Source organism: Cavia porcellus, unplaced genomic scaffold (genome assembly GCF_034190915.1).
Source record: "Cavia porcellus strain 051 isolate PalLab524CR breed Dunkin Hartley unplaced genomic scaffold, mCavPor4.1 scaffold_6, whole genome shotgun sequence".
Classification (NCBI taxonomy): Eukaryota; Metazoa; Chordata; class Mammalia; order Rodentia; family Caviidae; genus Cavia; species Cavia porcellus.
The window spans coordinates 36,963,394-36,983,611 of record NW_026947489.1 but is presented as its reverse complement, the minus strand read 5'-3'; the positions used below and the strand labels follow the sequence as shown (position 1 = coordinate 36,983,611).

Genomic DNA, 20,218 nt, shown 5'->3' with positions numbered 1-20,218 from the left:
AACTTCAGGTAGTATTTTTTATGTGTTCTCAAATTATGCCTTGTCACAATCTTGCTAAACAAGAAACATAATGTGTTTATTACTCACACATATGCCAGTCAAGTATTGAAAGCTCAGTAAATTGCCTATGATACTATGTGTAGAGAAATGCTAAAAGGTGATCCAGGCTTCTTGTCTTTTTGAAGTTCCTCTAATTTTTCTGCCTAATCATTTATAATGTTGACATCCGGAGTGTATTGGTAAATGTGCAACTTCTGCTGAGAACTTCATGTGGTTGGTGAAAGAGCAGTGACAAGGGAAATAGAGTTATAGATTGTGAGTGTGTTCTGGGTGTAAGTCTCAATCTAGTTTAAACCATTATCTCCCAGTGGTCTGGCTACAAAAGGAGTCAGTAGCAAAACATTGATTCAGTTGATGACCTAGACAGTTCATCTTTTTCAGACCAAAAGAAGTGCACCTCAGCACTGTAACTACTGTGCGTGCGCTGAGACAGTCCTCTTGGGATTCTTAACGTTGATTGATCCTGTTTACTGAAAGCCGTGGTTACGTATTTCCTCTCTGTGGGACTGAGTTTTGCTTAGAAGCAAAGAGTTGCTTGTGTAAACAGTGTGCTCAGTGATCTTATTGGTTTTGTAGATATTTGAGTGAATGATCTCCCTCCTAAATTTGAGAATAAGGAGAGAGAATGTGAAGGAAATGAAGTTTTATGTTCTCTTTGGCACATAATGAAGCACATTTTTCTTTTTTGTGTCTAAATTTTCATCTTCCAGTTTTTGTAGTTTATTCTCTTATTTAGTGTCAGCTTTCCCTTTTATACCGTGAAGTTGGCCAAACAGCTTCAACACTTTCCTAGGTTTTGTATGTTTTTAAATAGCTTCAAATATAACATTAAAAATGATACCCTTCCATACAAGGGATTTTCTTGGTGGAACCTTTGGTCTATACCTACAAGAATGTGCACAACTGTATTTGGGTCTGTAAAATTGTAACTTTTTATAATGAAAAAAATCCCTCTGTTCTCTGCTTCTTGTTAGATGAACAGGAATTAGAGTTTAATGATTTCTTTAGTGATAACTACTTTTTAAAAGAGATTTAAACTGTTCATAATCTGAATTGAGCATGATAGCCTTTCAGTTAATAAACAGAAAAATTGTATTTAAGAGCAGTATAGAGTCATGTAAGCTTCTAAAATAAATACTGCTTCTTATTCTTGTTAAGGACATCGGGTCTTTTTTTTTTGGCTTACTCACATCATGCTAGGTAATTTTTAGCACATTAATTGCAGTAACATTTATTGATTCTTTACTACTGACAACCCTCTGTGCTCTCTTCTTTGGGTGTACTGTACAATACATTTGCTTTTAACAGCTCTGAGGCAGAGATACTTACTTTATAAAGAAAGAAAAGAAGTGCCTAGAGTTGTAACTTGCTCAGTTAGTAAATGCTGAACTGTGGTGGGAATCCCAGCATGGCAGTTCCAGGGACCAGTTCTGTACCTTACTGAGACTAAATATTATTTTATTTAAATACAGGGCTCCCAATATAGTTTTGAAAAAGTGGGTCTTCTGGAGCAAAATCAGCATCCTACCAAAATGATACTCAGAGTTTCTGTGAGATTTCAGATGGCCTACACATGACTGTAGAGTTGACTATCTTTGAGAGGTTCCAGTGAACCTGTCACAGAGGGAATGTTTGCTCCCTGTCTTCCATGTGTTAAGTTTTATAAAGGAGTTTTTTTCTTTAGTTTCTCAAAGTGTACTTTTTATTATCATAGTCTTCAATTAACAATGCTTTAAATGTCCATCATTATATTTATGTTACTTTTAAATGAAATTATTAAATGAAACTTTTTGTAGGTATCACATTCAGGTAAGTTAATTAAAATTTTATATTTTAATTCAGACTTTGAGATGAACTTTCACTTTATTTTCTGCCACGGCATTGCCCGTCTTTCTGATGTGGGCCTTGATCTGTATAGCCTCTAGGTTTTCAGACTTCTAGTGAACTGCAGAGGGCCACTAGAGGTCTCCAGACCACAATGCAGTTTTATGCTCATACCCTGGTAAATGGACGACTGATTTCCAGAGGAGATTGCTTCCTAATATTTCTCATTAAAGGTTTTTCAATGTTCCTGTGTTCCAAGTTCAAAACTATGTTTTGTCCTAAGTGTAGACCGAAAAATAAGTGAAGGTCTCTGTCCCTAAGAATCCCATGTTGAGTGAGGACGGTGCTGCTTTTCTTTTTTCTTTTTGAGACAGGCCTCACTGTGTGGTTCACGGGGCCTTCAGCTTGCTGTGTAGCCCAGCCTGACCTCAAACGCACAGCAGTCCTCCTTCTCAGCCTCCTGAGTACTGGGATTGTAGATGTGAGCCGCCATGCCTGGCTCGAGGGAGACAGGTTACAGGATGGTGTGCTGGGCCCACCCACATCACATGCTCGCAGACTAGGATCCTTGGACTTCTAGGTTTCCTGGAGCTCCCCTGGTATATCTGTAGCTCTTTAACTATAGCAAGATCGCTCCGTTTTGCCCGGAGCCCCGGCACTGTATCCTTCGTGGTCTAGCAGGAGACTGTTCTTGGTGACACATAGATTATTTGGATGATCTCTGGTTTTTGTTTAATGATGACTTTTCTCAGCAGTGATAGGCATCTAATCTAACAAAAAAGTCATCTTTTTTAGAACCTTGTATTTCCATTTTTCTTTTATTCTAGAGAATTTTTTTCTTTTAAAATCAGGAGTCTATGTTTCATTTGCATCTCTTGTCTGGTAGGGGTATTTATTGAAAAGTGTCTCAGGTAGTGTGTGTTTAGGTATATTCTGAGTGTTCGTGGAAAGCACTGAGCCCCGTGTCTGGCTTGTGGAGGGCCAGGGCTCAACAGGTGTCAGCAGTTGTTGTTATAGAACTTGACTTAATGTTACTTCTGGATGGGACTGCAGACAGAATTTTGTGTAACTACTCATTTATTTATTTAGTTTTATTTTAAAGAGAAAAACAAGAAAAACAATAATACAAAATTTCAAAACAGGATAGGACAATAGCAATGGTTAATACATTGTGTATTGTTATCTTCAAACTACAAGATATAGGCTTGAAAACTTGATCAAGCAACATAGACACAAACCTTTCTTTTCAATGAACTAATAGAAATTAGTGATATAATTATCTTAAAAAACACTGTCGTGAGTGTATGTAATTTTTCCTTTTCCCTTCTTTTTTCCTTTCCATCCCTTTCCCTCTTTCCTTTTGAATAGTTTTTCCCATTTCACAATATCTGTTGTACATTTTGAATCTTATTTACTGCTTCAGTTTCTTATACAAAGACAGTATGATGTTTATACATGTGGGTCTGATTTATTTCACTTATAATATGGTCTTGAATTGTGTCCATTTACCTATAAAAGTCTCTTTTTCTTTATGGCTGAGTGACAGTATTTTCGGTGTGATTAAAGAGAGAGAATATAAAGTAAAAATGGCCTTTATTCTAAGGATGTGGAGAGAAACTCCATGACCGCCGGGGCTTGGCTTTCTCTGCTGGACACGTGTTATGGGGTGGTACCTAAATGGGGCATTGCTGATACACAAGCAGCCTGATACTGGATTTCTTTTCGCGCCACAGGTCAATTGCCTAGGGGTGGAGAAAATGACCTCAAGGTAAACGTCCCTTGGTCCCAGCCTCTCACTGCTGTAGTGTCCTATCTAGGGCAAGATCCTTTCACTGAATACTATTCTATTATATATATATAAAAAAATCACATCTTTTTTATCCATTCCTCAGTTGATGGGCATTTGAGTTGTGTCCAAGATTTATCTGTTACAAATTGTGCTGCTATATACATGGGTGCTCATATATAGCGGTGGTGTGATGTTTTTAAGGGAAAGGAAATAGCCAGGTTGAATAGGACCTCTAATCCTAGTTTTTAAGGAATCTGTACACTGATTGCACACTCCTACCGAGAGTGGAGGATTCCTTTTTCCCCAGATCCCCTCCAGCATTTGTTATTGGTTAATTTCTTGATAATAGCCATTCTTTCCAGGTTGAGGTGGAATTTCAGTGCTGTTTTAATTTGCATCTCTTGAATGACCGATGATGTTGAACATTTTGTCATATGTTTATTTGTCATTTGTATTTCTTCATCTGAGAACTGTGTATTCCTCTCAGATGCCCATCTTTGGACTGGGTCTTTGAATTTTGGGGAGACTGATTTTTTTCAACATTTTATATGTTGTAGATTTAAGTTGTTTGTCTGAGGGTCGGTTGACTAAATTTCTTCCTACTCTATGGGTTTGCTTTTCACTTTGTTGATGATTTTTTTCGATGTACAAAAGCTTTTTAATAAAATGAGATCCCAGTTGATGATTCTTTGAAGTTTTTCCCATGCAAGTTTGGGTTTTGTTAACAAAGTCTCTGCATATACCTATGTCTTCAAGATTTTTACCTACTTTCCCTTTCAGCATATTTAGTGTTTCTGCTTTAGTATTTAGATCTTTGGTGCGTTTTGACTTCATTACATGGTGATAGACTTGGGTCTAGTTTCAGTCTTTGGCGTATGGAAATCAGTTTTTTCACCACCATTTATTAAAGAGACTAACTTTCTTCTGGTGAACATTTGGCTCCTTTGTTGAAGATAAGGTGGCTGAGTGTGTTTGTAGTTGTGGCTGTAACTTCTAATCTGTTCCACTGATTTCAGGTCTGTGTTTTTGCTAGTACCATGCTGATTTTATCATAGTAGCTTTGTAGTATACTTTCAAGTCAGGGATTTTGATGCCTCCTGCCTTGTGTTTGTTGCCCAGAATTGTGTTTGCTATTCTAGGTCTCTTCTGTTTCCAAATGAATTGTAGGAATGTTTTTTCTAATTTTGTGAGTTATGCTAATGGAATTTTGATTGGGCATTAAATATGTATAACAATTTTGGGAGTGTGGTCATTTTAATATGTTCTTCCTATCCATGAGCTAGGAATATCTTTTCATTTTCTGATATCTTCTTTAATCTCCTTTTTCAGAGCACTGTAGTTTTCAATGTATAGGATTCTTACAGCCTTTGTTAGATTGATTCATAAGTATTTCGTTTTTTGGGGGATGCTATTATAAAGACTGTGGTTTCCTTAGTTCGTTTCTCAGTGAGTTTGTTCATGTACAGGAATATTACTGATCTTTTGAGTGTTGACTTTGTATCCAGCCACACTACTGAATTTCATTATTAAACCTAGAAGTCTTTTGGTAGAGTTTTTGGAGTCTTCTATGTGGAGCAAGATGTCATCTGCAAATGATGATAATTTAACTTTTTTTTCTATCCTTATTTTTATTTCTCTCTCATCTAATTGCTCTGACTGTTTCCAGAACTATATATGCCTAAGTAAATTCAAAAGAGCTCAGAGTATTCCATTCATATTAACTGACCATTTCCACATTCTTGTTTAATTGTAGATATTGTTTAATTTATTCCTTAATTTTATTTGTGATCCATTGGTTGTTTAGGAGGATGTTATTCAATAGCTATGTGGTTATGGAGTATTTGCAATTTCTTTTGCTATTATTTTGCAATTTCATTGCTCTATGGTCAGTTAATATGAATGGAATACTTTCAGCTCTTGAATTTACTTAGGCATATTCTGTGGGCTAGTTTTTGGTATATTTTAGAGAATGCCCTATGTACATCTGAGAAAAATGTGTATTCTGATGATGTTGAGTGGGACACTCTGAAAACATCTAAGTCCATGTGTTCACAGATTTAGTTCAGTTCTGATATATTTTTGCTGATTTTTTTTTTTGGTTGATCTATCTTTGTGATACTGGGATATTAAGGCTTAAACAATAAAAGCAATAAAGCAATTATAGTTTTTTTATTGCTTATTTGATTTTTCATGTCTAGGAATAATTGTCTTATGTAAGTAGGTATTCCTGTGTTTGGTGCATATATTTTTTTGATTGTTACTTCTTCCACTTGAATTTTTTTTACCTAATGAGTATGTAGTGACCTTCTTTATCTCTTTTGGTCATTCTTGGTTTGAAGTCCACATTGTCTGCAAGCAGAAAGCTCCCCCTGCTTTTTTCTAGGGTTCTAGTTTTCATAGAATATTGTTTTCTGTCCATTGACTTTCAGTCTATGAATTTCTTTTGAGTTGTATGCAGCGTATTGCTGGATCTTATTTCTTGATCCATCCTGCCATTCTTTCCTTTTGATTGGTGAATTGAGGCCATTTACATTGATGACTATAACTGATTTGTATCGGCTTATCTTTGCCATGTTATTTTCCTGCCATTGGTTTCCTGTTTTCCTCCTTTATGTAATTGCTTTCTCTGCTTGATGGTTTGTTTGTTTCTTTCTTGGAATTGTCATTTTTATCTCTGTTTACAATATCTTTCAGTACTTTTAGTAAGGTTGGTTTGGTGGTCATGAATTTCTTCAATTGTTCTTTGTCATGGAAGTATCTTATTTCTTTTTTTTTTTTTTTTGTCTTTTTCGTTTTTATTGGTACCAGAGATCGAACTCACGACTGCCTGCTTACAAGGCAGGTGCTTATGTCGCTGAGCTAAATCCCCAGCCCCGAAAGTATCTTATTTCTCCATTAATTTTGTTTTGTTTTTTAATTTTAAAGAGGGTAAAACAAAACAGAACAAAGCAGACCAGAAGAAAACAATGTAAGTGGCACAGATTTCAAAGCCAGACAGCAGGAGATCCACAGTGACTACCGTAACATCTCCTGTTTTCTTCTAAATAGTTGTCTATATGTTCACATATAGTGAATTCATACAAAGTAAAATAATATAAAACTGATCAGAGTAGTGTAATGAAGGCATTACAGGCCTTCAAAACCAGACAATAGGAAAATCAACAATGGCTGCCATAATGTCTCTTGTTCTCTTTAAAATAGCTACCATATCTTCATGTATGTTGAAATTAAATAATGCAAAACAGAATAAAACTACTCTGAACCAAGAATAAAAGCATTACTGGATTTCACAACATGATGATACAGAATCATTAGTGGATACCATCATGTCTCTTTTTGTTCAACATAGCTGTACATTTCATCACACATAATATAATTGATTCTCATAAACTGTTTAGGAGAAGTTCTAGGCATTATAAGCCTCTACATGTATACCTATCATTTCTGTATTAAAGGGAAAAACAAAACAAAACAAAACAAATTACTAGAAAAACAAGATACAAAAAAGACAAATAAGTAACAATAGCAAAGAGCCCAAAACAAGGAACATAACTGAGGTTGTTATGTTATATAGTGATCTTCAGAAGAATTCCTCAGCTCACCGGACACAAACATGCAAAGTTGTTCCAGTCCTATGAATTTTAACTGTTTTGTTCGAAGAACTTATGGAATTTGTAGCACAATCATCTTAGCCATCTAAGTGTGTTTATACAAATTTAGATATTTCTCCTTTTCCCTCCTTTTTTCATTTTCCTCTTTTTCCCTGAGATATTATTTGTTTCCCTTTAGAACAGATTCCTACCTTTTTACTGTATTTATAGAGGATTTTGAATCTTATGTGCTCTTATGGTTTCTTATACTAGGGAGACAATATGGTATTTTCACATGTGAGTTTGATTTGAGTATGGTCTCAAGTTGCATCTCTTTATTTATAAATATGTCAGTGTGATCATTCTTTAGCTGAGCAGTACTTTATTGTATAAAAATATCACATCTTTTTTATTCGTTCCTCAGTTGATAGGCATTTAGGTTGTTTCCAAGATCTAGCTATTACAAATTGTGCTGCTATAAACATGGATGCACATCACAGTTTTCAGTTCTTCTGGGAATATGTTCAGAAGTAGAATAGCTGGTTCGCATGGGACATCCAATCCCAGCTTTTGAGGAACCTCTAGACTGACCTCCACATGGTTGCATCAGTCTGCACTACCACCAACAGTGCAGAAGACTTGCTTTCTCCCTGCAGCCTCTCCAGCATTTGTTGTCGATAGTTTTCTTTATCCTGATTATTCTTTCAGGAGTGAGATGGAATCTCAAGTGTGGTTTTAATTTGCATTTCTCTAATGACCAATGATGATGAACATTTTTTCATGTATTTATTTGCCACTTGTATATTTTTATCTGAGAACTGTGGATTCATTTCAGACGCACATTTTTGGATTGGGTCTTTGAATTTTTGGGGTCTGATTTTTAAAAAATTCTTTATATATTCTAGACAGAATTGTCTGAATTGTCCCTTTGTCTGAGGGACAGTTGACTAAGATTTTTTTCAGAATTCGTGGGTTTTCTTTTTACTCGGTTTCTCCATTACTTTTGAAAGATAGTTTTTCAGGGTATGTAGGTCTGGGTTGGAAGTTGTTTTCTTTCAGGACTTGAAATACTTTAAGCTCTTCTTGACTTGAAGGTTTGGCTGAGAAGTCTGCTGTGATTCTTATGGGCTTTTTTGTATAGGTAATCAGTTTCTTTTTTCTAATAGCTTTTGATGTTCTGTTCTTGTGCTGAATTTTTGGAATCTTGATTATTATATGTCCCAGTGTAATTTTATTTTGGTCATGGCTATTTGGAGTTCTTGTGCTTCATTTATTTGTATGTCAAAATCTTTATCTGCACTTGGGAAGTTTTCTTTTATTATTCCTGTGAAGTTTTTAAAATTAATTTTAATGGCATTTACATTGTCTCCAGCCTTCTCACTGACAGCAGTCAATCTTATATTGTTGTTTTTTGCTTTATCTTGTAGCTGTTGGGGTGATTTTTTTTTAATGGTTTCTTGCTGTTTTAGATATCTTGCTTTTCATGATCACTAGCTGAAATTCTGTCTTCAGGATCTGTAGTTCTGTCCTCTCCTTCATTCAGCATGTTGTATATACTTTTAATGGAGGTTTTTTTCTTATTTGGTTCCAGAGATTGAACTCACGACCTTGCACATACCATGCATGTGCTTGTGCCACTGAGCTAAATCCTCGGTCTCAGTGGAGGTTTTAATCTCTTGGATTTCTGTTTGGATCTGTTTCATGGATTCTATTTCTTTCCTCTGTTGGGCATTTTTTGTTTCTATTATTTTTCTAAGCTCATCTGCTCCTTTATCTTCCCTAGTATCTTTGATTTTAAGCATCATTTCTCTTTTTACCTGAGATTATTTTCTCTAGCTTTTTCAACTTGTTTTTTCACTTTTGTTTCTACCATTTCAGAAAGTTCCAGTGTCTGATTTCCAATTTCATCTCTCTCACTGAATGCTGGGCTCGTCCTGGGTGGGCTGGGGTCTGAGGCTGCATTTAACTTCTGCATCTTGTCATTTTCTATTTTCTCCTTTTTTTCCCCCTATGTTGGTGTTTGCTGATTTCTTATCATAGTTAACTTTATAACTAGGAGATGTCTGTTCTTCAGGAGTGTCCTCTAGATGTAGATGGCTCTTTATAGCTATCTGAAGAACCTACTGTCCCACTTTGTAAAGGATGGAAGGTTACTGTTTGGCTCAGTAATCCTTTGGTACTGGGTTGTGGTGTTGATTACGTTTCCACACGATCACAGTGCTACCACACAGGAGAGAGAAACCTGGATAAAGTAGTATAGTTAGAAAGGATGTAATTTCAAGTACAGGTCACTTACAAACTCAGGTAACCATTAACCTGCTACCCCTGACTACAGGAACAAACTGTAAAGTCATATAACAAAATCAAACATATACCATGTAATCATATGCAGTGATTTTACCTTGTGCAGTGTGTGGAGCTAGGGGTTAAGGTTGGAAGGGGACGGATAAAGTGATGATTGAAGTCAAATATAGTAACGTCTAGACTGGAGGTCAAAGGATGATCACCTGAGTTTTGGAAAACAAAGACACAAGAGAGAAACAATGAAATAGAATATGAAGGAGTAATCAGAAAGAGAAGAGACAATGTTTACTTGCTTGAAAGTTTAAATTCAAGAAGTTGTTGAGGAAAAAGAGAAAGAGAATCATAGAAAAAAATCAAAAGAGGAAGGTAAGAAACCCAAAAAGTGAAAAAAGATGAAAGAACGAGGGGAACAGAAAATAAAAGAAGAAAGAAAGAGGAAAAAAGGAGACCTGAGAAGGAGAGGAGGGAAAAAAAATAAAGCCCTGAATTAAAAATAACCACAATATACAAAACAAAGTAAGTCAACATTCAACCAGACAGCTAAGAGATAGCCAATCAAACAAACATGAGAGAATAAAAGTAGCAAAACAGGTCTGGGAAGATGGCGGAACAGTAAGCAGCAGAGTTAATAGCCTCTCTGAGAGAAACAGTCCAGATGCTGGAATATAACATTCTGGGGAAGACAAGAAGGAAAGAAGTGGGCCCCCTCAACCCAGGAAGAAGCTGAAATGAGAATTGAGAATAAAGAAAGAAAAACTTAAACAGAAGAAGGCAGTAGCTGGTAGCACTTTCACTGGAGCCGGAACCACCATGCCAAAAGTGCTGTTGGAACCTGGAGATGCATGGGCACAATGAAGCTGGTGGTTAGTAAGACCGAAGGCCTTGGTGGGGAGACGTGGGGTGGAAATGAGCAGCAGACTAGAGAACTGCACTGGCTGGCAGTGAGTGTGCGGGACTCAGTTCTCCCATGGAGGTGGGCAATTGGTAGGGCACCATTATGGAGTTGGGCAGGATAAGCCTGGAGACAGAACTGCAGCTGGCTTCGTTCAGGCACTCTTAGCTCAGAGCAGACTGGTGGAAATTGCTTGGACTGAGTCCCACCCCTCTGCGCAGTCCAGTAGCCACCGCCAAGGTTTCCCTAAAACTATCCCTAACCAACTCCACTTGCCCGGCACACACTAACCAGATGAAGACTCCCTGTGATTAACCAGCTCAGAAGGGAGGGGCCAGCCTGCCCTGGCCCTGCTTATATTCCAATAACCACCAGCAGACTGGAAAAAGCAGCAAGCAGCAGAAATACCTAGCCAACACACTTCAGAGTAATTACAACCAATAGAGGAAGTTCTGGGGACCCCACTCTGTGCTTGTCCAGAAGAAACCAGAAACATGACAAGAGGAAGAAGCAAAAGGCAGTCTCTGGCCTCCAACCCAAGTAGTACTGGTCCAGGAGATGTAAACACAGAAGAGATAGGGAGTTGCACACTTGCAGTTTTTGAAGCAACAACAGCTGAAATAAAGACTCCATGAAGCTATAAAAGAACCTAGTACAGAAATACTATTACAGGTAAAAGAAGATATGAGAAACATAATAAAAGAATTGCTAAGCATGTCTAAAGAAGACACAGATGAAAGAATAGAGAAGCATAGAAAAAGGAGGGAAACCTTTAATGAAGAATATAAAAAAATTTAGAATACATGAAACAGATTCAAAGAGATTACCAGGACATTAAAAACTCCATTGAAAGCTGTCAAAACTGCTTGAAGGAAAAACTAAAGACAGACTATCAAACCTTGAAGACAGGTATGCAGCTTGTGATCATGAAAGGAAAGATCTCTTAAAAATCACAAGGAACCAGGAAGTAACAATACGGAGGCTAGAAGATGACAAGAGGATCTATAACTTAAGAATAAAAAATGTGAGTGAAGAAGCAAGGGTAAACACAAATGAGATACAAAAGCTATTTACAGAAATAATTAAAGAGAACTTTCCAACATAAGAAAAGGAAATGATATCCAGATAAATGAGGCATACAGAACTCCAGCCAGCTATAACCAAAATAGATCTATACCCAGACATACAATAATCAAGATCCCAGAAATTTCAACACAAGAACAGAATATTAAAAGCTGTCAGAAAAAAACCCCAGATCACCTATAAAGGAAAAACCCATCAAAATCACAGCAGACTCCTCGACACAAATCATTAAATCAAGTAGAGCTTGGAGTGAAGTATTCCAAGTCCTGAAAGAAAATAACCTCCAATCCAGATTGATGTATCCTGCAAAAGTATCTCTCAAAATTAATGGAGAAACAAGATACTTCCATGACAAAGAGGAACTGGGGGAGTTCATGACCATCAAACTAACCCTATAAAAAATACTGAAGGACATTATAGAGAGACAGAAAGAAAAAAGACCATGGTTTCAGGAACAGTGGCAGAGGGTGCTCACTGAACAGGGCAGACAGTGGAATGAAGGGAAAAAAGTAAACAACCATTGGTAGAAAAATAGCATGGCAGAGATGAGGCAGAGGAGGTTGGCCATAATCGCTAACATGGTTAGCCTCAATACACTAATAAAAAGAAACACAGAGTGGATCAGGAGATAGGGTCCATCAGTATGCTCTATATAAGAAATATAATTAACCTGAAAGAAGGTTTATAGACTGAAAGTCAAAGATGAGAAAACAATGCTCTGTGTGACAGGGAACCAGATAAAAGTGGAGGTAGCTTGCCCATCAGCTGCAGATTGGCTAGAAAGCCATAACACTTTTATACAATGGAAAACTTACTCAGCTATAAAGAAAGAAAACTTTGAGGCTTTTGTAGGTAAATGGATACAACTTGAGATCATGCTCGGGGGTAAAAAGGTTCAGAATCACTTAGGTGAATAGTGGGCTGCCTCCGTAATCTAAAAGCTAAAGTAGTTAGTGGGATGCAAAATGTACAATGTACCCTGTGAAAGTGAAAAGGGAGGAATTGTCTAAAAAGGGAAGGCTATTGTTAATCTATTATCATGATTTGAAACCCATATTGTTTTCATCATTCTGTTTAGTTTGGTTTTATTCTGTTTCAGTTTGTCTTCTTGTATTAGATTTGATGGCATGGACAGCTATTCCAAAGATAGCAGGATATACTGTGGTAACAATTTTTGATTTCCTATTAACTTGATTTGAAGCCCTGTATTGCTTTCACTGTCTTGGTTTGACAGATTTTACTCTATTCTCTTTTGTTTGACAGTATCAAGTCTGAGGGTATAGGTAACTACTTTGAAGACAGTAAGATTCACTATGATACCCATTCTGGTTTGACTATTATCTTCTTTTGAAGTCCTGTAATGTCTCCAATGTTTCATTTTTATTGGTTTTGTTCTGTACTGTTTTGTTCAATTTTATTATACCTGATAATATGGGCAATTGTTTGAAGATAGCAAGAGGCATTATGGTAACCATTGTTGGTCACCTTGTATTTTGTTTTTAAGTCATGTACTATGTTCATAATTTTTTTTTTATTTAAGGAGAAAATGGAAAAAAAAAACAGAAAAAGGGTACAAGTAATATAAAATTTAAAAAATAAACAGTAAGAAATCAATAGTTAATAGATTACATATTCTCATCTTAGAAATAGTTGTTCAAGTTACAAAATTGAAGCACATAAAGTGGACTTTCAAACAGTGAGAGTGCAAACAGTTTTGTTCAATGATCCAAAAAACACTCAGTAATATGGTTATCTGTCTTATACACCTAAACATATATGCAGTTATGACCTTTAGAGCACTTTCTTTTCTTTTTTTTTGTAGAATGACTTTTACACATTTTGGGTTTTATTACTCCCACAGTTCTTATTACTTTTTTTGAAGAGAGTAAAACCAAATGCGACATATCAGAACAGAGTCAGTCAAATCAAAAGGATGGACATAATAGATAATGTAAAAAACAAAATATAAGGTGATCAACAATGGTTACCATACTGCCTCTTGCTATTTTAAGAAGAATTGGCAGTTATAATAAAATTGATCTAAACAGGAAAGAATAAAACCAAAGCATTGGAGACATTACAGGATTTTAAAAGAAAATAATAGTCAACCGGAATGGGCGTCATAATGATTCTTATTGTCTTCACAGTTATGCCTATACTTTTGATCTTGGTACTATCAAGCAAAGCAGAATAGGGGAAAATCAGTCAAAACAAGATGATGAGGGCAATACAGGATTTCAAATCAAGTTAATAGGAAATCAAAGTAGGTTACTATAATGTATCTTGCTATTTTTTATTTATTTTTCCCTTAATTAAAAAAATAAAAAGAAAAAAGTAAATAATTAAAAAAAGGGGGGATTGAGATAAAAGAGGGCATAACAACAGAACAGTGCAGGTCAAATCATAACCATTTAAGCAAAACAGTGTTTCACCACAAGATATCCTGACATAAAAATAGTTACCATAGTGTCTCTTTCCTTGAAATCTTTGAGTATAGCTTCTTATACTGTAGCACCAAACATATCAAGACACTATAAAACCATTCAAGAGAATGACATTATTACAGGGTATTTAGAACCAACTGACAGAAAATGAACAATGGTTTTTATATAAACTCCTTGTCTATAAAAGTTTTTGCTTATATTATCATGTATAATAAAATCCAATAAGATACAACCTTTTAAGACCAATGGAGACTGAAGAATACAAGTTTGATGGGACTTCAAAACAAGATGATACTAAATCAGCACTAGCTATTATGATGTCTTGTTTTCTCCAAAATTGCTGTTCCTACCTTCCAGTCTTCTCTGCCTCATTTCTGTTGAGCTCTTTTTCTGTCATTTGTTGTCAGTTTGTCATTCTTCATTTCGTTTTCTGCTCCATTCATTGTGGCCTCTATGTCACTATTTCTGGAATCTTGGTATTTTCTTTTTTTAGACTATCCTGTAGTATTCTCTGTAGAGTTGAATTAGTGGTTGCAAATTCCCCTAGTTCCTCTTTATCTTGGCAGCACCTTGTTTTTCCATCAATTTCTAGGGACAGTTGTGCAGGATATATCAATCTTGGCTGGAGGTTATTATCTTTCAAAGCTTGAATTATTTTCCCCCACACTGTTCGTGATTTGATGGTTTGTGCCGAGAAGTCTGCTGTAATTCTGATGGGTGTTCCCTTGTAAGTGATCTGTTTCTTGTCTCTGATGGCTTTTAATATTCTGTTCTTATATTGGATTTCTGGAATTTTGATTATTATATGCCTGGGTGTAGCTCTGTTTGGGTTATAAGTGGCTGGTGTCCTGTATGCCTCATATATCTGAGATCTTTACCTTTTGCCAAATTAGAGAAATTCTCTTGGATTATTTCTGTGAATAGCTTTTGTAGTCCATTTGTTTGTGTCCCCACTTCTTCTCTTATGTTCTTAATTCTTAAGTTATAGATCCTCTTATCATCTTCTCGTTTTTGTATTGTTGCTGTTTGTTTTTTTGTTATTTTAAGAAGTTTTTCATTTCATGCTCCCATATTATAAATCTGCCCTCAAGTTCAAATAATCTATCCTTAGTTTCTTTTAAGCTGTTATGCCAGTTTTTGATAGAGTTTTTAGTTTCCTGGTAATCTCTTTGAACCTGCTTCATGTATTCTATGTTTTTTCTATCTTCTCCATCAAACAATTCTCCCCTTTTTTTCTGTTCTTCTATTCCACCATCTGTTTTTTCTTGGGCAGTGCTTAGCATTTCTCTAACTATTCTGCTTATGTCTTGCTTCAGGTCATTAATAACTTCATTCCTGAGCTTGTCTGTGAAGCTCTGGAGATAGCGCTTTATATCTGTTGGTGCCGTGTCTGCTATTGCGTGTTTCTCAGGATTGGGGGCTAAGGACCCTTTCTTGTTGCACCCTCTTCCCATATTCTTTGTTCCTTATATATAAGCATGTATAGGAGGCCCGGCTTCCTTCCCTGTCGGCCACAGTCTGTTTGAATTTCACCAGCTAGGTGTTCCCGCCTACCACATCGCATCAGGGAGTCACAGACCTGGGCAGTCTTGCTGGGCCTGCCCCTCCAGGTCAACCTACCAAAGGCTTCACCGCTAGGGTGCACCTCCAGGCGCTGGGACCTGAGTTGGGCTAGCCTATTGGGTCTCAGCCAGCGGCATCTCACAAGCCAGGCACTCCCCACCAATCCCGCTTGAGAGGGGGATATGTGACTGAAGTCACTGCAGCTTCTCATTCCGGGAAGTCTGCCCAGTCCGAGTATGTCCTCTGCTGAAGCCTCCTTCTCTACATAAAGGTCCCGATTCGCTCACTCACCGCAGGTTGATGTAGGGCACCCGGCCAGTCCTGCTCCCAACTCCTTTCAACGCTTCCCACTCTCCTAGCTTTCGTGCCTCTCTCCCTGCTGTGCCTACTGGGATGCAACAGCGGCTGTAGGTAATTCAAATCACAGTTTCCAGTGGCGCAGGTCCAGCTTCCGTGCTGAGACCTTATCTGTGCCTACTGTCTCACCAGGATTGCGTTTCCAGACGGTTTATCTTAATTTAGTTCGTTCCCGGGTCAGGAAAGCATATCCCCCCTTGCCTGGGACTTCCTGCCCGGCACCATTCCTAGATTTCAAGTGCAGTTTCTCCGAGAGCCTCAGAGGCTGCTGCTAATCTATCCACCATGTTCTTCCGGAATCCCCATAATTTTGTTTTGACTGACTCTATTTTGTTTTGTCACATTTGGTTTTATTCTCTTCAAAATAAAAAAAGTAATAAAAACTGTGGGAGTAATAAAACCCAAAATGTGTAATTGTTATTGTAAAAAAGAGGAAAAGAAAGTGCTCTAAAGGATATAACTGCATGTATGTTTAACTGTGTAAGATAGAAAACCATATTACTAAGTTTTTGTTGGATTGTTGAACAGAACTGTTTGCAGTCTTACTGTCTGAATGTTCACTTTGTATGCTTTAATTTTTTTTTTTGTCTTTTTCATTTTTATCGGTACCAGGGATCAAACTCACAACTGCCTGCTTGCAAGGCAGGCGCTTATGCCGCTGAGCTAAATCCCCAGCACCCCCCCTTTTAATGCTTTAATTTTTTAACCTGAACGACTATGTCTAAAATGACAATATGTAATCTATCAATTATTTATTACTATTTATTTTTTTGAAATTCTGTATTACTTCTACCCTTTTTTCTGTTTTGCTTTTTTTTTTTTCTCTCTTTAAATAAAATAAAAGTGGTGCTTCAGTTCTGTGGTAGTGTTCATACTAAATTCAGAAATGCACTGGATATGGAGCTCATCTTGGCCTCTGAATGTGGAGCCTGGGACTGGTCTTCTGTTAGCAGAGTTCTCCAGTGCCCAACTGATGGCTTCTCACTGCTGCTTCAAACGTGTCCATGTTGCTGGTCTCTCTGATTATTCTGCCCTCCAAAGGCATATGTACGTTCAGGGCCCAGCTGTCCTGGATCTCAGGGGAGTTTTCTGGTTGGCCCATCTGCCAAAGGCATGTGCCTACCTACCCATTTTATTTTATGTTTTTGTCTTTTGAAATAGGGTTTCACTATGCAGGTCAGGCTGGCCTTGAGCTCACTTTGTAGCCCAGGCTGGTCTTGAGCTTGCAATCATCCTCCTGCCTCAGCCTCCCAAGTACTGAGATTACAGATGTGCACCACCATGCCCAGCATTAGCCACCCATTTTAAGCATTACATTTTAATATTCTTTCTGTCACAGACTGTATAGTTGCTTGGAGTGTTTTGTTTGTTTTTGTTTTGAGATAAGTTCTCACTATTTGTCCAGGCTGGCCTTGAACTCATTGTGTAGCCTAGGCTGGCCTCAGATTTGTGATACTCTTCTGCCTCAGCCTCCTGAGTCCTGGAATTACAGGCATGTTCCACCATGTCTAACTGCGAGTTGTTTTCTTTAGTGCTATCTCTTCCATATTAGGTGGACTAAAATTTTGGCATAGTCATGGTCACCTTAATGATTATACCATTGTATAAACATTTCATGTGGATAAATATTTTGAACTCAATAGCAGTTGTCAATTTCAAAAGAATTTAGGGAAACTTCGGAAAATGATAAGGCAATCAGCGATGATATTACAGCCTGTCTTAGTGTATTATCTGTAACAGAAGTTCTGTAGGGAATTCTGAAAATTATAGACTTAGTGACTGCACAGAAGCCCTATTTTTAAGGCTGTATGTATATCGAGTGGAATAGCCTTCAGCCATAAAAAATGATGAAATTGTAATCATTTGCTTCAATATGGGTAGAACAGAAGAGCATTATACTAAGTGAAATAAACCAGGCATTAGAAGTTAAGTGCTCATACAGCTGGGTTCAGTGGGGCAGGCCTCTAATCCCAGCTCTATGGGAGACTGAGGCAGGCGATTATAAATTTAAGGACAGCCTGCGTAACTTAGTGAGAGCCTGTCTCTTAATACAGATTAATGGTAGAGTGCTAGTGTGACATGTGCAAGGCCCTGGGACTGATCCAGAATACTATACATATGTGTACACACACATATACACAGTACCGCATGAATTCACGTGTGGTGTATGAAAAAATTGATTTCATAGAAACCGAGTGTAAAATGGTTTTTGGCAGAGGCTGGGGAGAATGGAGGGGGACTGGGCAGGGACAGGGAAATGTGGGGTCACTGGATACTTGTAGTTGGATAAGAGCAAGGATCTCTGCTGTGCTGTTGCACAGTAGGGTAATTTACGAACAATAATTATGTTTCAAAAAGCTAGCAGAAAGGATTGTAAAGGTTTTGCCATAAAGAAGTGTTATATATTTGAAGAGATAAAGGTTACTCAAACATATGTAACATGTATATGTGTCAGACATTATGTGGGCCCCACTAATATATACATTTTTATGTACCAGTTAAAAGAATAAATAATAGCTTTTTGATGTCATATAGAAGTTAAGTAGTTAGCCTGTTCTATGCTCTTGACTCTCGTTTAGTGATATGTAGCTAATGATAGTAGTTGTCACATTACTTTTGAGTGTAAATACTCTGAACACCAGGAGGGACTGAGGTATATAAATAAAGTGGAATAGTTTCTCTTTCTGTCTGTCTGTCTCTGTCTCTGTTTCTTTCTGTCTCTCTCTCTCACACACACAGACACAGACACACATATGAAGTGTGGAATTCTTGACTACTTAGGTGAATATTCAAGGAAAAAAAGCATGGTTTCAGAAATAACTGTATGGATATTAGAAATAACCGTTATATTTTAAACTAAAAGATATTTCAGCAAAATTAATACTTTGTGGTCCATTTAAAAACGTAATAAATATGTAAACATCCTGGGAACCTTTACTAGTCACTTGTCTGAGCCAATGAGAGAACTGTAGGAGAGACATCAGCTCTTAGAAATAGCACTGAGGATTCTCTAAGAGCAGGAACACTTTTCATTTTATACGTACATGAATTATTTGAAAGACAAAAGTAAAAGGAAAGCTTTAATAAGTGATATATACATAAAGACATTAGGGGTAACGCCTATAAAGCCCTTGGGGATTCATGAATAATCTCAGTCATAATTACATAATAATGTGCCGTAGAATAAAGGAAGCATTATAGAATGTTTTCAAGCAAGGGAATCCTGTGCTAATGGTTTTTAAGAACCTTCACTGCATCTCCCAACAGAGGGCCTAACGCTGTGTTCTCCACCTAATCGTCTCACACACTTCTAAGCTACATCTATTCTAATTTTCTATAGAGTTTTTATCATGAATAGGTGTTGGCTTTTGTCAAATGCCTTTTCTGTTTCTATTGAGATGATAATGTGGTTTTTGTTAGTTTGTTAATATGGTGTATTACATTTATTGATTTGCATGTGTTGAACCATCCCTGCATTCCTGAGATGAATCCCACTTAGTCATGGTGTGTAATCTTCTTGATGACATGTTGCATTCCGTTGCCAGTATCTTATTGAGCATATTTGTACCTACTTTCATGATAGTGATTGGCCTGTAGTTCTTTTTGGTTGGATCCTTGTCTGGTTTTGGTATCAGGGTAATGCTAGCTTCTAGGAATGAATTTGGGAGTATTGTTTTCTTTTTGATTTCATGAAAGAGTTTGAGGTGTAATAGAATTAGATCTTCTCCAAATTTCTTGTAGAATTCAGCAGTGATTCTATCAGGGTTTTCTTTGGTGGTAGGTTTTTAATTCTTTAATTTCATTGATTGACATTGGTTATTTAGAATCTTGTATCTCTTCTTGATTCAGCTTTGGTAATTCATGTATATTTAGGAATCTGTCCTTTAATTCTGTTTCCCATTTTATTTGTATATAGGTTCTTGAAGTAGGTATGGAAGATCCTTGGAATTTCTGTAGGATCTGTTGTGATCTTGCCCTTTTCATTCCTAAGTGCATGAACTTGAGTCTTTCCTTTTTTTGATAAGTTTGGCTAAAGGTTTGTCAATTTTATTTAACCTTTCAAGGAAACAACTCTTCAATTCATTGATTATTTATATTTTCATATAAACTTTGTGCTTGACTCTTTTTCTCAAAGCTTGAGGTCCAAAATTAGGTTCTTTATTTGAGCTCACTCTAGTTTTCAGACATGGCATTCACTGCTATAAATTTCCCTCATAGGACTACTTTCATTGTGTCCTATAAATTCTGCAAATGGTATTATTGTTTAATTGTAGAAACTATCTATTTTTTAAAAAATTTCACCAGTCATTCA

General features: G+C 36.9%; 1 protein-coding gene across 2 annotated transcripts in view; it reads left to right on the top strand.

Annotated features, from left to right (window-relative positions):
* Positions 1-20,218, top strand: part of Aven (apoptosis and caspase activation inhibitor) — a 208,375-nt gene that overhangs the window by 63,908 nt on the left and 124,249 nt on the right. The gene's annotated exons all lie outside the window — the stretch shown is intronic.